This window comes from Babylonia areolata, chromosome 22, assembly GCF_041734735.1.
Source record: "Babylonia areolata isolate BAREFJ2019XMU chromosome 22, ASM4173473v1, whole genome shotgun sequence".
NCBI classification, from domain to species: domain Eukaryota; kingdom Metazoa; phylum Mollusca; class Gastropoda; order Neogastropoda; family Buccinidae; genus Babylonia; species Babylonia areolata.
Window position 1 is genome coordinate 23,093,439 of NC_134897.1, and position 15,250 is coordinate 23,108,688.

Sequence of the window (15,250 nt, forward strand, 5' to 3'; positions counted from 1 at the left end):
TTATAGAAAATCATTTCATTTTCTCCATGGTCATTGATAAATTATCTCCAGTCGCTTAAATATAAATAGAAATCCATAGAAAACAATTTCAATTCATATCATATGTACTCTCTGTGTGCTCTTTCTTACATAAAAAAAAATAATGAAGACATGACTGAACAGCTATCCATCTAATTGTATAGAACATTAATTAAAAACAAGAGAACATTATCAGGTGGACTGTGTATTGTCCCCTTCAACAGCTTGCCTTATGTTTGTATGATGCATTACAACTTGACAACATGCTTATCAGGTGAACTTTGTACACCCCTCTTCAAATAAGGCCCAGGCCTTTTGAATGAAACACTTGCATTTGCATTCTCTCTTCCATAATAAAAACGCAGCACGCCAATATGATTTCATAATGATAATGATGCTGTAATGTTTTATTTGCACATGATATTCTCAAACAATTTGGCAAGACAAAACATAATGCAGAACTGCTTGAAGAATGAACCACATTGAATGAAAAAGAAACAAAGCTGGGTTTCCAATTTATTAACGTAGCCAAACTTGTCTTGGAGTTCAGCATTCAAAGTCGGTCTTCATTCAACAATTTGACAAACAGCAATAGTGGATTACTCTTCTACAGTCCACCTATGGAGTATTGATACAGTGGCAAAATTATAACATTAGGAACAGTGAAAAAAATCAAACACTCATTATGATCTGACAATTCTAATGGAGGTGCTGTCAAAGTTTTCACAACTGCTATGAGGAAAAAAAACAACCCAACAACAACAAAAAAACAAAACAAAAAAAAACCAGCAACAAAAAACAAATCATGATGCAGAACTCTGTAAACATTGAAACATCTTTACACAACATACGCCAAACTTGCCACTGTGAATCTCTCAGAGATTATGCAACGTTTTTGGCAGACAATTATATCAATTTCAACAGAATTTTAACAGTGTTCAGATTACTGAAACGCACCATCTCTGGAGTGACAAAGTCTACTGGCCAGTTCTCATGCACCCATTTTTCTTTGATTCCATTCTACCCCGCAACGTAGATCTGTTCTCCAGAAAAACCCCCAGTGAAATCATGCTGTAGCCAGGAGCAAGATATATCACGCAAGCTACAGAGCCATGAATATAAACATCACACTTTCTCCTGGAGTTTGCTATATGTGTTTTCCTTCTATCAAATGAAGAGCATTGAATCTCTCAAATTACTGAGAGTGGAGACAACACGGCAAACAAGGTGGGGGGGTTTAGGGGCCAGGGGGGCAAGTTACAAACAGTATCACCATACCATGAACCATGCCAAAGGAAAAAAAAAAAAGAATGAATAAAGGCCTCACACTGCCCCTTATTTGAACAACAACAAACCAAAGCATACAGGGAAAGTATGATTAAAAGTTTGAGTTTTTCTTCTTTCATTAATTAAAAAAACAGAAAGAAGTCTGATCTGCCTCAATTTGCTGCAATTAAGACTGCTGCAATGGTCTGGGCTGATTTTTCAAGTTTTTAACTGAAATGGCGTTACAAAAATGGTGAAGACAGGTTTTGGTTTTGTCCTAGTTTGAATTCTTACCTACACTGGTATGTCACTATGACTCAGGAACCTGTCAATCTGTCGTCCATCTCCTGATACTGTCAATGCAAGACAACGTCAGTGTTACCCAGCCTAACCCTATAGTAACCAAACAACACCCCCCCCCCCCCCCCAAAAAAAAAAAAAAAAAACCACACCAAAAAAACCCACTCATGCAAAACATGAATATTGCTCACAAGGAAAAAAAAAGAAAAGAGAAAGATCTTCAACAACAGATGACCTGTTTAAACATATCAATCCATGACTTGTTTAAAGTACAAAATTAGAACAGCTAAACATGATCAGCGATGAAGCAGAAACATGAAAGGATACAAACACCACTCAGTGACTTCAATGAAACAGTCGCAAAGAAACTTCTTTTCTTTATAAATAAGATCACAAAGGACACATTCACTGCAAACATGACAAACAAAAATCTACCCATGAACGTTTTGAATGACCAGATTACTCCACTGTTTATTAACATACCTGTTCATAATGCACTGCGATACAAACACAAAGCACAGAGGTCATCGCAAGAGCAAACTCCAGAAAGCAATATTCTTTGGTGGTGTAAGCGTCAAAAAGGAAGACCACACATCAATTTGTCTAACAGTTAGAAGGCTGCTTCACTACCCATAAACTCACAAAAAGAAAAATCAACAAGTGACATAAATTGCATGCTCAGCTCACATGCAAAGAGACTCCAAAAATGAGGCAGTGAAAGAACAAAAAAATCTGTATAAATGTGCATCTGTGTGTGTGTGTGTGTGTGTGTGTGTGTTTACACCTGCTTATGATTGTAGCAACAGTTGGAAAGGTTTCTTGACAGATGATGATAAAAATTGTGAACACATTCATGAAAAACATTAAAAAAAAGAAAAGAAAATAAAGGATGCAATTACAAATTTAAGTGTGGCAACAGTTTCATGAAAAGGTGTAAACGCTACCTGTGAGCTATTAGCAAAATGCTAAGCAGCAACAGCATATCCGTCAGATCAACCTGAAATTGTTTTGCATAAATGCTGAGTTACTGAACCTACAAGTGTGACTGCAAACAACAAAACAAGTAGCAGGCGGATTGTCCTTTCTGCAACCCCCCCCCCTCCCCCCAACAACAAAAACAACCCCCCCCACCCCCCCAAAAAATTACCTATACATTCTGAAATGAAATTCAAGTACTGACATTTATTACTTATCACTCATGTAATGGGTACTGTAACATGTATTGACAGTTTATAAAATATTCCATATGTACTTCCTAAAATTTCTAATTACAGAAACAGTTTGACAATTTTTTTCTATCAGATATCAATCACGTCCAAGATATAAAGAGCCTAGAACATGTATGAAAGGAAGCGTTATGTACTTTGTGTGTGTGTGTGTGTGTGTGTGTGTGTGTGTATGTGCGTGTACAAGTCAGTAACATTAACACAGGAAGACCGCAGCAAGAGGAGCATAATCCGCTTTCACTTGTTACAGAACCTTTGCTTCACTTTGCTCCGTATGTGTGTGTGTGTGTGTGTGTGTGTAAGTGAGAAAGAGACTGTGCGTGCGAGCGCGTACGTACACGCGTCAGCAAGTGCGTATGCATACATGTCCATGTGTCTACCCATGCACGTGTGTAAATATGTATCTATGCATACCTGTGCATACATGCATGGTGTGTGAGGACACATACTGTGTCACACACAGGCAGACAATCAGAACATGACCCCAGGTATCAGCCTGAATGAACACAGAAACTACTCCAAGTACTGGATGAGCCTTCACCAAGGGAAAGGCTGACCAGTTCTCATATAATCTTGAATACAAAAGCATTGCCATCCCACTTAACATAATCTTCTGCAGGTAAACAGAAAACAAAACCGAGAAAACCAACCTGGAGTCACACATGTAAAATGTTACGTCTGAGTGTGTATATGTGTGTGCCTGCAATCTGATTGAATGACACAGGAAACGAATGATAAAGTGCCCAATGGCAGCCGTCAGTCGGCTCTATGCAGGTAGGCAGCCTGTTGTGCAAATGACCCTGTGTTTTTAAAGCGTCTGGAGCTTGGTCTTTGAGTATAGGCACTATATAAACATCCATATCAATCAAAACAACAAAACCCCCCCAACCCCCCCCCCCCCCCCCAAAAAAAAAACAAACCCAAAAAACAAAAACAAAACAACAACCAACCCCCCACGCCCCCCCCCAAAAAAAAACTTGTGCTTTTAACTAGAATCCTCCAATAATGCTGATTCAATTGCTTGTTTGTGGCAGGTTCGAATTGCTGTTGATACAAAGCATGTTTTGTCCCTTAACTCTTTCACTGCCACTGTCTGTGTGAAAAACACTCCCCAGCACTAGATATCTTATACCTGACACTGTCAGTCACACATTTCGGTGTGTCAAAACAACACAGTTGACTTGCTCACTTCAAACTCTGTCAAGGGAGTGGGGGGGGGGGGGGGGGGGGGGGAGGGGGAAGGAACATTCGTCAATTTTCTGTTGAGTGGCAGAGCTGGTTGCAGCTGTCACACTTTGTTACAATGTGAACAAACTGTCTGTTCAGTATGACCCCTTGATGTGGACTAAAGTCGCCTATGGCAGCAAAAGATTTAGCGACAATTCAATTACCGGTAATGTCCTCCTCCTCCTCTTCTCATCCAAGCAAATGATAATAAAGCAAGAGGTAATAAGTTTGAAAACAGTGGGGACTAGATTAACCTCTTTTATGGCTATGGAGCATCTGTTTATATAATATCTGTTTTATATGAAATCAAACATTTATCAACTCTGAATGGACATACAGAAATATATATATATATATTCCTTTTTTTTTTTTTTAAAGAAGAGAGAGAGAGTGTGTGTTGTATCTACATTACAAAAAAAAAGGGGAAAAAAAGAAAGAAAAAAAAAGAGAAAAATTACTTTTTCTAATATGGTTTAAAACATCTAAATTTATGATGTGAAACAGTGGCTGTCATTTAAATTGAAAAGAAAATAAAGAGAGATAAATTTGTAATAAATCACAGGCATAGCAACAGTCCAAATGCAGATTCAGCATGAATTGTAATACATAAAAATTCTGAGCACATTTTCTCTTCCTTTTCTCTCCAACCATATGGCACTTTCACAACTATGTCTGCAAAATGTTAAAATCAAATTTATGGTGATGGTGATTAAGAGATTAACTAGTGAACAGGTAACAGGTAACTTGTGAATATAAACTCCATGTTCCAACATATCTAAATTAAATCAGATTACAAAAACAAACAAACAAAAGAAAAAAAAAAGAAAAATATTTTGAAACTTTGCATCCTGCGATACCTACGTCACAAAGTTAGTTGTTGTTTTTTTTTTTTTTTAAATTAAGAAAATAAAAACAACATAGTTTTTTTTTCAGCTATTCATAACGCAGGCATTTTCAGGAATTTCAGCAGTCATCTAAACTAAGAACTGTCAAAAAACAAAACAACCCCCCTCCCCGCCACCCACCCTCCAAAAAGCAGAATTCTATGTGATCACAACAGTGAATCAAGTGAACCCCCAAAAGCTGAATCCTATGTGATCACAACCAGGACCACAGCTGTCCAACACTGGGCCAAAGTCACAAATGGTCTTCTTACCAAATTCCTACAGCCACAATGACTTTGGTTATGGGCTTGGCTAATCAGACCTCATGGCTGCAATTAACAAATCTGTCAGTCCAGCGCCCAGTTCTGGTCTATTCACCAAACAGATTTTTAAACAAGAAAAATGATTATTATTTGCTATTTGTGAGCACAACACACACACACACATACACCAAAATAACAAAGAGTCACCCCACCCATCCCCCAATGATTTGAGCCATTCTAAAGCCCATCTGTTTATATCAACTGGTGGGAAAAAATACCACTATAATCAAAATCTTAAATCCTATATCACATCAACAATCAGAAAGGCAACAACAGAACTAAAAAAACAACAAAAAAATGAATCTTTTGCTTCTTTATATTTACAGTTTACACTGTTTCTTTAAAAAAAAGAAAAAAAAAGAAAAAAAAGTTACTTGTATAATTTTGAGTTAAAATGATAGTTCATACTTCTCAGTTACATATGGCATATGTTAAAACAAACAACAACAAAAAGACATTTTTCAATGACTTCTTATTACATTAACAAAAGATAATGCTGGGCAGAATATATGTGTGCACATGAAAAAAGTTAACACCTGGAACAAACCTGACTTGAACATCCTGGATTCTCACTTATTATTTTTTCATCATCAGATTGTAATCACTTACAAGATACAAAGAGTACAAAAGGCAATACCTTTCCCCATTTTAAATCTTGAGCCCATCATGTATAAAATTCAAAACACAACTCATTTTAGGTCACAACAACAAAAAAAACAAACAAACTTTTCATTAAAAAAACAACAAAAGACAACAATGTTAAGCATTCATGAGTTAACATACACTGTCTAAGCCTGAAACAGCCATTTCAATTGTTTAAAAAAAAATAAAACAGAACTGTTTTCTGCTTACTCTTGATTATATCTAAATTCCACTAAAGTGACTCACACACAGAAATTCATAATGCATCATTATTCACTGAGCTGACATTATTGGTCTTGCTACTGAAGATCATGTTCTTAAATCTGGATTAATAACCGGAAAACATTGTGGCAAAAGCTATCACCAACATGATAATCTGGCTGATGCTTCAATGGCACCAATGTCTGAATGATGGTTTGTCAATAAATTATTGGTTGGCTGGTTTATTTATTGTCTGTTCACTCAAGTTGGCGATTTCAGAAACTAGTAAAATAAACCAAAATAAAATAAATGAATGAAATCCAACTTTTTTTTTTTTTTTTTTTTGTATTTCCAGTGCATACTGACCACTAATACCTTATATTACTCAGAATTGTTTTCTTTTCTTTTTTTTGATAAATAAGGCAAGTGTGACATGTAGGTCTTCCAGATAAATAAGATAAATATGAAGCACTGATTGCCTCAAGTATCATCCCTCATTTTACTCCCCCATTTTACTCAAACTGAGCAATCATTGAAAATGACAGCTCGTATATCACGCTACATGTGTTCTGTCAATTCCTCACTTCTATAACTAACCTAATCATTTTTCCACCCCAGTGTCTTGAACTGTATCAAGAACTGAACCAAACTGCAGTGATACTGTGGTGTTTGTACAACTGAAGGAGTCTGAGGAGCCAGACAACAAATCTGTCAACTTCCAATATGAAGGAACCTTCACCATGAGATGAAATAATTACTGACCAAGGAAGCTCCTATCAGCTAATATATGAAATAAGTATAACCCTTCACTTGATAATAATTATTTTCACTCAGACTTGATTCTGGTTGTGAAGAAGATTAGCACACATTTCACCCATAAAGGTCTCGAACAGATGTTGAACGCCAGCAATCACATGCCCCTGGATTCTGCAGACTATTTTCTTTTCTCTCATTCGTGTGGTGCAGAATCTGGTAAGTTTTTTGCTATAAATGATGTATTCCCTCTAGGGTGAAGAAATAAAGGGTAATCTGTAAAATGTCAAATGTCACTTTGCAGTTCTTTAACCTGTGCAAGTATAGATGTATAGAACAGCCAGATGGACTGTTACATAGCTGACTATTCCCACTTGCTCCTTCTGCAAGAAAGTATCAACATAATCATCTGAAGAACAGCTTCTATCACTGCTGTAAAGATGTTTAATTCATTGTCATTCCCTGTCTCTCTCTTTTCACCTTCTCATTCACTCTTCCAATTATGTTGTGTGTTATCACTCTTGTGTGTGTTAACATGCACTCTGTAGATGTAAACGCATGGCTTCTCTTGTTTATCCATGTAAAATTTCAGATAATGTCTAACATTATCATGTCATCTACGCTCTTTGCTAGTGATGAGATAAAGTTGATCCCCTTCTCGTGAATGTCATGTGGAACAGATGTAAAACCCAAAGTTATCTGTTATCGACTGGCCAATAAACAATTGGAATCAGAGATTGAATGTCACAAATATGGGTATGATGAAGTCACAAATTATAATAATAATTATAATAATATAAATCTCTATTCAACAGTACCATCATCAAACAGATCAATACTGAAGAACTGAAAGATTATAGTGCTCAAAATTATTCTTAAAAAAAGAAAGAAAGAAAAAAAAAAGAAGCACCGAGCCAGGTTCCATTAGCAATCTTAGCATCGCCAAGTTTGCACTGCGTTAAGAATCTTCTCATCTATGATTATTCCACAGACTTTGGAAACTTCTGAACATGAAGCAAAGTTGGTGCAGCTAAAATCTGTAGTTCAAGCCAGCCCATGTCCAAACATTGCCTTTGGCTGGTTTTGTAGAGGTAGGAGATGACGACAGCTGGCGGAGAATGTGGTGGAGAAGTGCAATGTGAATGATGATGATGATGATTTACAACAATACCATTTACCACAGACTAAGATTTGTTCAGAATATCTATATTCCCTCCACTGGCCTTCAGCAGACAAATTAACTTAGTAAGCAGTGAGCCCGGAAACAGAACCACATGCCAATCTGAGACAGAACATGGATGAATTATCAAAATCAGATGCAAAGCTATAAAATAAAAAGTAACAAATCAAGATGCATAGCACATACACATAACACCACCAAAATCCAGCTTCAGCTGGCTCATCGTTTGCCTGCCACAAAATTTCTGTGTCACACAGTATTGCTGTCAGAAATCTGGCACTCAGCTCTGATAGTTTCAAAGCTTCCAGTCATCCATTGAATCATCATCGTTTTCCCATTGCTTTGTTTTCCTCAGCTGCCAGTATACCTACATCTACACAGTTTATCCAGCTTTCAAAACTGTCACATGACCACCTTCTGTGCTGAGTGTTTGTGGGCTGTAAGTCTCATACACATTAAAACAAACAAAAAATAAAAAGAAATGGAAAAACAACAACAACAAAAAGTCAGAGGGCTTCATATGAATCAAAGCATGTTGGGTATTTTCAAACTTCTATTACCCAGAACAAATGCTTATATGAACAATAGGATCTACATGTTTTATTTCATTTTATTTTTAATTTTTATTATATACCTTCCACATGCTTCACAAGGGGTTTGGACAGTTGCAGGTCAGCACATGTTGACAGGAGAAATGTGAAGTGTCCACCTCTCACCTGTCAGATGCTGACCATATCTCTCTCACCTGTCAGATGCTACCATATCTCTCTCACCTGTCAGATGCTGACTGTCCCTGAACCCCAGGTGTTCCCGAAGAAGGCTGATTTGCTGATAACTTGCCTACAGTTCCATTCTTGATGCCAGTCATGTCTTCCTGGTTGCTCCCCCGATAAAACATTCTTTTTTTCTATTTATGTTTGTATTACCTGTTGTTGTTTTTTTTAAAGGTATCATCCCTTCAAGTACTCCTTGTAACCCAGGTACACTTGGTAATAAAGCCATGTTTCATTTCCTTCTTCCTTGTCTTCTGCTCTGCGCATGGTTTTTCTGCAACATCTTACTCTCAGACTTCCTCTGCTTCTCAGCAGTATTGAAGATTTCATATTCCATCAATGTTTTGGGAATTGGAATTGGCATTGGAATTTATTCATGAATGAATGACTAAATAAATGTTTTGGAGTTACCTCAAGAAATCTCATTCTAACTGCTTCTCTGTGGCGTTAAAGATTTTGTATTCTCTCCAGTGTTTGGGGGTTATCTCCAAATATCTCAGTCTTTTCTCTCTGCTTTCCTGTCATATGCACAACACTAGCTTGAACCAAAACCTTGCACAATCCACGTCCCCTCTGCTTCCAAGTCTTGGGAATCATTTTGACTAGTATTCTTGTTTTCCTACAGTTCTTACATCATTCTTTTATGAAGCTGTAATGTTCCCGAAAAGGTTCTTGGTCTTCCTCTATCTTCCTTGTCTTCAGATGACTGTGCACCTTAACAAACCTTTCCCTGTTTCCAGGTCATCACCTGACATTCAACTAAAGCACTTCCCTCAGCCATCACCATCCTTAACTCACTCAGTACGGCCAGTCCTCTCTTCTCCTCTACACAGACCCCTCGGATGTCCAGTGGGTGTCTCAATGACCCAACCTTTAGCTTCCGTTGTCAGAATTGTGGTATTCTTTGTCAACATTCACCTCTTCAGTGTAAAAGCCTTCCGCTTGTAATATTTTGATGGTGGTGAAACGCTGTTAACGTCGTCTCTTTCGCCGTTCGTATGGAAAGAGTTAAGGTTGTCTAAGCAAGCCAGAAGAGATGTCTGTGAAGCCTGAACCTGGCGACGCAGAGCCTCCCACAATGAAGGAAACTGCAGTCAGATTGTTTCACATTAACTCACTCGGGATGACAAGTTTTCTCCCTTGCTTTTCCATTTGTAAGGGTTTGGAAAAAAATTACAAAAAGTACAAAATACAGAGTAAGAAAATGAAACTTTCAGAACTGGTTTATTACGTGTCTGGCTATTACATTAAAAAAAAAAAAAAAAAAATTCTCATCTTATCTTCACAGTTTTGCCATTATGTAGAACATAATGCCAATTTTTCACCCCGAATCACCATACTCATGCTTGCTTTCTGCATTTAATTCACTTTCTTCTTTGTCATCATCCACCTATTCAATGTCCAACCCTTCAGTTTGTAGCATTTCAAGTGCTTCGGCAGCACTAAAACGTTGCTATCACTGCCTTGTTCGCTCTTCAACATTTTGAGAAGTACCCACTTTACTATAACAGGCTGGTACGCAAGCAGACGACCAGTTAGTAACTTTGTCAGCGTTTAAGACAGGCTACACATAACGTGCTGGCCAATCATACCATTCGGTTGTGGAGTGACCCAGAATAGCGCACTCTGCTTGGCTAATCACAAAATCATGTGTACAGCACGTGATGGATTTTTATTTTTGGAAAATGCTATTCCACTCTGTCATCCGAAACCGAATACATTTTATGTAGGAATCCTCACGCATTCCGTCATCCGGAGAGAGACAGTGACTCCTCCCTTTCATTTTAAATGGTCATCATGCTGCCTGTACAATATACTGAGGCAATTCTGTGACTCCTCCCCCCCCACACCCCCTCCCCCTCACTTTTTCCCCCCACTCCAACCAATCATAATACCACAATATATTTTGAGAATGTTCTGTGATATTCTTCTCAGTTTTTTTTTTTTTGTTCTTTGTTTTTTTCTGATTCCAATGCCTGAATCTTTCCACTTTCATAATCTCCACATTATCACTGGAATTTTTTTAATTTATTTAAATATCTAAAAAAAAAAAAAAAAAAAAGAAAAAAAAAAGAAGGAAAAAGAAACACTCAAAATCCTCTAGCTTGAACGACTCCTTGTTACAGACATCATCTATGCATAAGGGACAAGGGAATAAAGAGAAGAAAGAAAAAAAGAGGCAAAAATCAAACCACAATCTTTTCATCACTCCATCACAGGAAATGCATTTCTACAAGGCTGTAAGCAACTCCCACACCACCTTTTTCAGCTCCAATGCTTCACTCCAGAGGAAAGCTTGCAAGTGAAAAGGATGCAGCAAGATAAGGTAAAAAGTAACTGGCTATATCCACATTTCTTCCCCTCCACTCCTCTGTGTGACTTGCAGAGTGAATGTCTACCCTGGTTTTTCTGTTGTTTTTAAAAAAAAAAATTATGTATTTATTTTTTTAATTTGAATATTCATTTCCTTTTTTTTTTCTCAAGGCCTGACTGAGTGCGTTTGGTCACGCTGCTGGTCAGGCGTCTGCTTGGCAGATGTGGTTTAGCGTATATGGATTTGTCCGAACGCAGTGACGCCTCCTTCAGCTACTGATACTGATACTATGAATACTTATCATTCTGTCTTGAGGAGAAAAACTGTGGAAATTGCCGAAAATGTACATCATCAGAAAGCCTCCATGACCAAACAGGGGAACCAGCTGTCATCTCAAAACATACACACTACTGTATCAAAACATTAATAAATACAAAAGACAATGTTTTCCAAACAGAGCTGTCCAAATACACTGAAGCTGAAAACTAAGAAGGCTTGACAACAACACTGATCTGTCCTGTAACCGTGTTTTGTTCTCAATATCACAGGTGTCTGAGGGCGTGCTTGGTGTCCCTCAAAACAGCTTGGCTGCTCTGGTGTGTGTGGCGGTGGGTGGTGGGCGGGGGGTGGGGGGTGTTTGTGTGTGTGAACTATCAGGAACAGTGACAAAAATGTATGCTATAATTTTTTTTTTTTTTTTAATAAATTTTTTTTTAACACACACTGCCACCAACAAAATTTCATCACATACTGGTGTGTGTGTGTGTGTGTGTGTGTGTGTGTGCACGCGTGTGTGTGAACTATCAGGAACTGTGATAAAAATGGATACTTATGCTTTTTGATAAATGTTGTTTTTGTTGTTTTTTTTTATAATAATATACATTGCCACCAACAAATTTTCATCACATACTAATGTGTGTGTGTGTGGGTGTGGGTGTGTGTGTGTGTGTGTCAAGTCAAGTCAAGATTTTATTTCATGATGGTAAATTGAATAAGCAACAATTGCTTTTTTACATGTGTGTGTGTGTGTGTGTGTGTGTGCGAGAACTATCAGGAACTGTGACAAAAATATATGCTTTTTTATTTATCAATACATACATTGACACCAACAACTATTCACCACATACTGATATGAACAAGCACTGAAATGCATGGTGTTCGTAACACATTCCCTCTGGCCTGTTCTGCTGTCCATCAACAGCACAGCACCTACAAACAACAACAATTGTTTCTATGTTTGCCGTTCTCCAGTTATGTTGTTTTTTTTGTGTGTGCTTTGTGTGTGTGTGTGTGTGTGTGTGCGCGCGCGCGAACACACGCATGTACGTGCATGTGTGTCCAGTGTTTCTGTGTGTGCCCGTACTGATATAATCCAAGAATAATGACAGCTGCACATACATCAGAAATCTCAACAGTCCATGTCATGCACACAATTCACAGCTAAAAAAAAAAAAAAAAAAAAAAACAAAAAACAAACAAACAAGAAGAAGAAAAAAACAAGAAGGCGCTAGGACCATCAAGGAGCATATTAAAAAAAAATTATTCACTTTTTTCCTTTGACCATAACACACTGACACTATCACCTCATATGGACATATTTGACATTATATTCACTTTGCTCCTTGGACTATGAAACACTGACACTGTCAATTCATACAGACACGTTTAGTATCCTTAAATCGTAATCACACTGACAGCATGGCTTCATACCCACACGTTTTCACTTTGCTCCGTAAACCATAATACACTGACACTACCGCTTCACACACTACCACTTCACACAGACACATTATATTCAGCTTGCACCTATGACTATAACACTGACACTGTCACTTCACATGGACACAAGTAATTATATTCACTTTGTTCCTTAACCCATAACACACTGACACTGTCACTTCACACGGACACAAGTCATTATATTCACTTTGTTCCTTAACCCATAACACACTGACACTGTCACTTCACACGGACACAAGTCATTATATTCACTTTGTTCCTTAACCCATAACACACTGACACTGACGCTGTCACTTCACACGGACACAAGTCATTATATTCACTTTGTTCCTTAACCCATAACACACTGACGCTGTCACTTCACATGGACACATTATTTTCACTCTGCTCCTCAGACCATAACACACAGACAATATCACCACATATGGTCACTTCACATACACATTACATTCACTCTGCTCCCTGAATCATAACACACTGACACTATCACTTCATACGGATACAGGATATTCACTTTGCTCCTTAAACCATTAAACACAGACACAATTACTTCACACAGGGGGGGGGGGGGGCGGGGGGGGGGGGGGGGGGGGGGAGGAGGCAATGGGAACTGGGGAGGAGATAAGTCAAATCAAATCAAATCATGTAGCTTAAAGCCCAGCCAACCAGAAAATGGAACCGTTTCAGGGCTGGTAACCTGATAACTCTTAAAAACTAGTCAGAGAGAAGCTATAACAGAGTTAAAAAAAAAAAAAGAAAAAAAAAAGACCAATTAAAATAATGTCAGAATTAAACTTTAAAAACACCAAATCAATCATGTTTCCTTCACTCCATGTAAAAATCCAAATCAAGTTTAAAAAAAGAAACCAAAAAAAAACCCCCCCCCCCCCCCCCCAAAAAAAAAAACCCCACTCGTTTCCTCTGGGAAGGTGATGAACAGACAGAAGTTTAAAACAAAGATGCACGACAGAGAATGTCACTGTTGAGAGAGAGAGTCCACAGTTCACATGTGAAAGTAGTTTCTTTTCTCTCGACCTCACTCCATGCTTTTCTATACATCGCTGTCTGCACTGCTTTCTTGTTGCCCAGACATACACGACTTGATCAACACAAAACAAAATGTTAAATAAAAATCATTATTCCTATATACTCACGCTAGCAAAATGTTGGAGAGAGAGAGAGAGAGAGAGAGAGAGAGAGAGAGAGAGAGAGAGAGAGAGAGAGAGAGAAACAGAAAACTTGAGAACCAGGGTACAGACAGCAACAGAAGAGACAGCATTGTTTGCTTGCTTGTTTGTTTTCATTTCTTCAGTGATGTTTATTCAAATATGACGGACTGACAAAACTGCTTATTAATTAAAAAAAAAAAAAAAAAAAAAGATGGAAAAAAGACACACAACTACCTGCACAATCAAATAAAATACAATAAGTGAACAAAAATAAGTGACAACAAACAGTACTAAATTCTCTTAATTGAAAAAAAAGGAAAAAAATATGTTCATATGGAGCTTCACTGCCATGCACTACGCTCTCCACTCCCCAATTCTAATCACCTGAATTCCTTCATAAAGCTATATAAAATTCTAAATTTGGTCAAAACTGAAAAGACACTGGAACTGGTAAGTGTTCCAAACTTGAGCTTGTTTGGCGTAAAGCTGCGTAGTGGATTTGTTTCACCGTGGACAGATGCAGCAAATCTACACTCCGCCTCCACACTATGAAGCATTTAATAACTGTTTACACAGTGGCATGTGATAACTGTTTACACAGTGGCATGTATTAATTGTTTACATGGTGGCATGTAACAACTGTTTACACAGTGGCATGTAGTAACTGCTGGTTACACATTGGTGAGTAATAATGGTTTACACAGTGGTATGTTATAACTGCTGTTTACACGGTGGCATGTAATAAATAAATAACTGTTAACATAGTCACATGTATTAACTGCTGATTACACAGTGGCATGTATTAACTGATTACACAGTGGCATGTAACAACTGTTTACAGTGGCATGTAATAACTGTTAAAACTGTCATGCAATAACCGTTTACACAGTGGCATGCAGTCACTGTTTACACAAACACTGGAAAAGGAAATTTTCACATATTAACAAACAAAAAACAAACAAAAAAATCCCCCCAAAACTGCTTGTTCACTGATAGAGACTCCACACAGTGATGAATATTAGCTGATGTTCACAGAATGATATACATGAAGAAAGACAAGTTGAACCTCTGAAGTTACTGTTCTTGGAGAATCATATCTTAACATACGCTTTGTGTGTGTGTGTGTGTGTGTGTGTGAGAGAGAGAGCGTGTGTGTGTATGTGTAAGCATGTGTGTGTGTGTGTGTGTGTGTGTGTGTGTGTGAGAGAGAGAGAGCGTGTGTGTGTGTTTATGC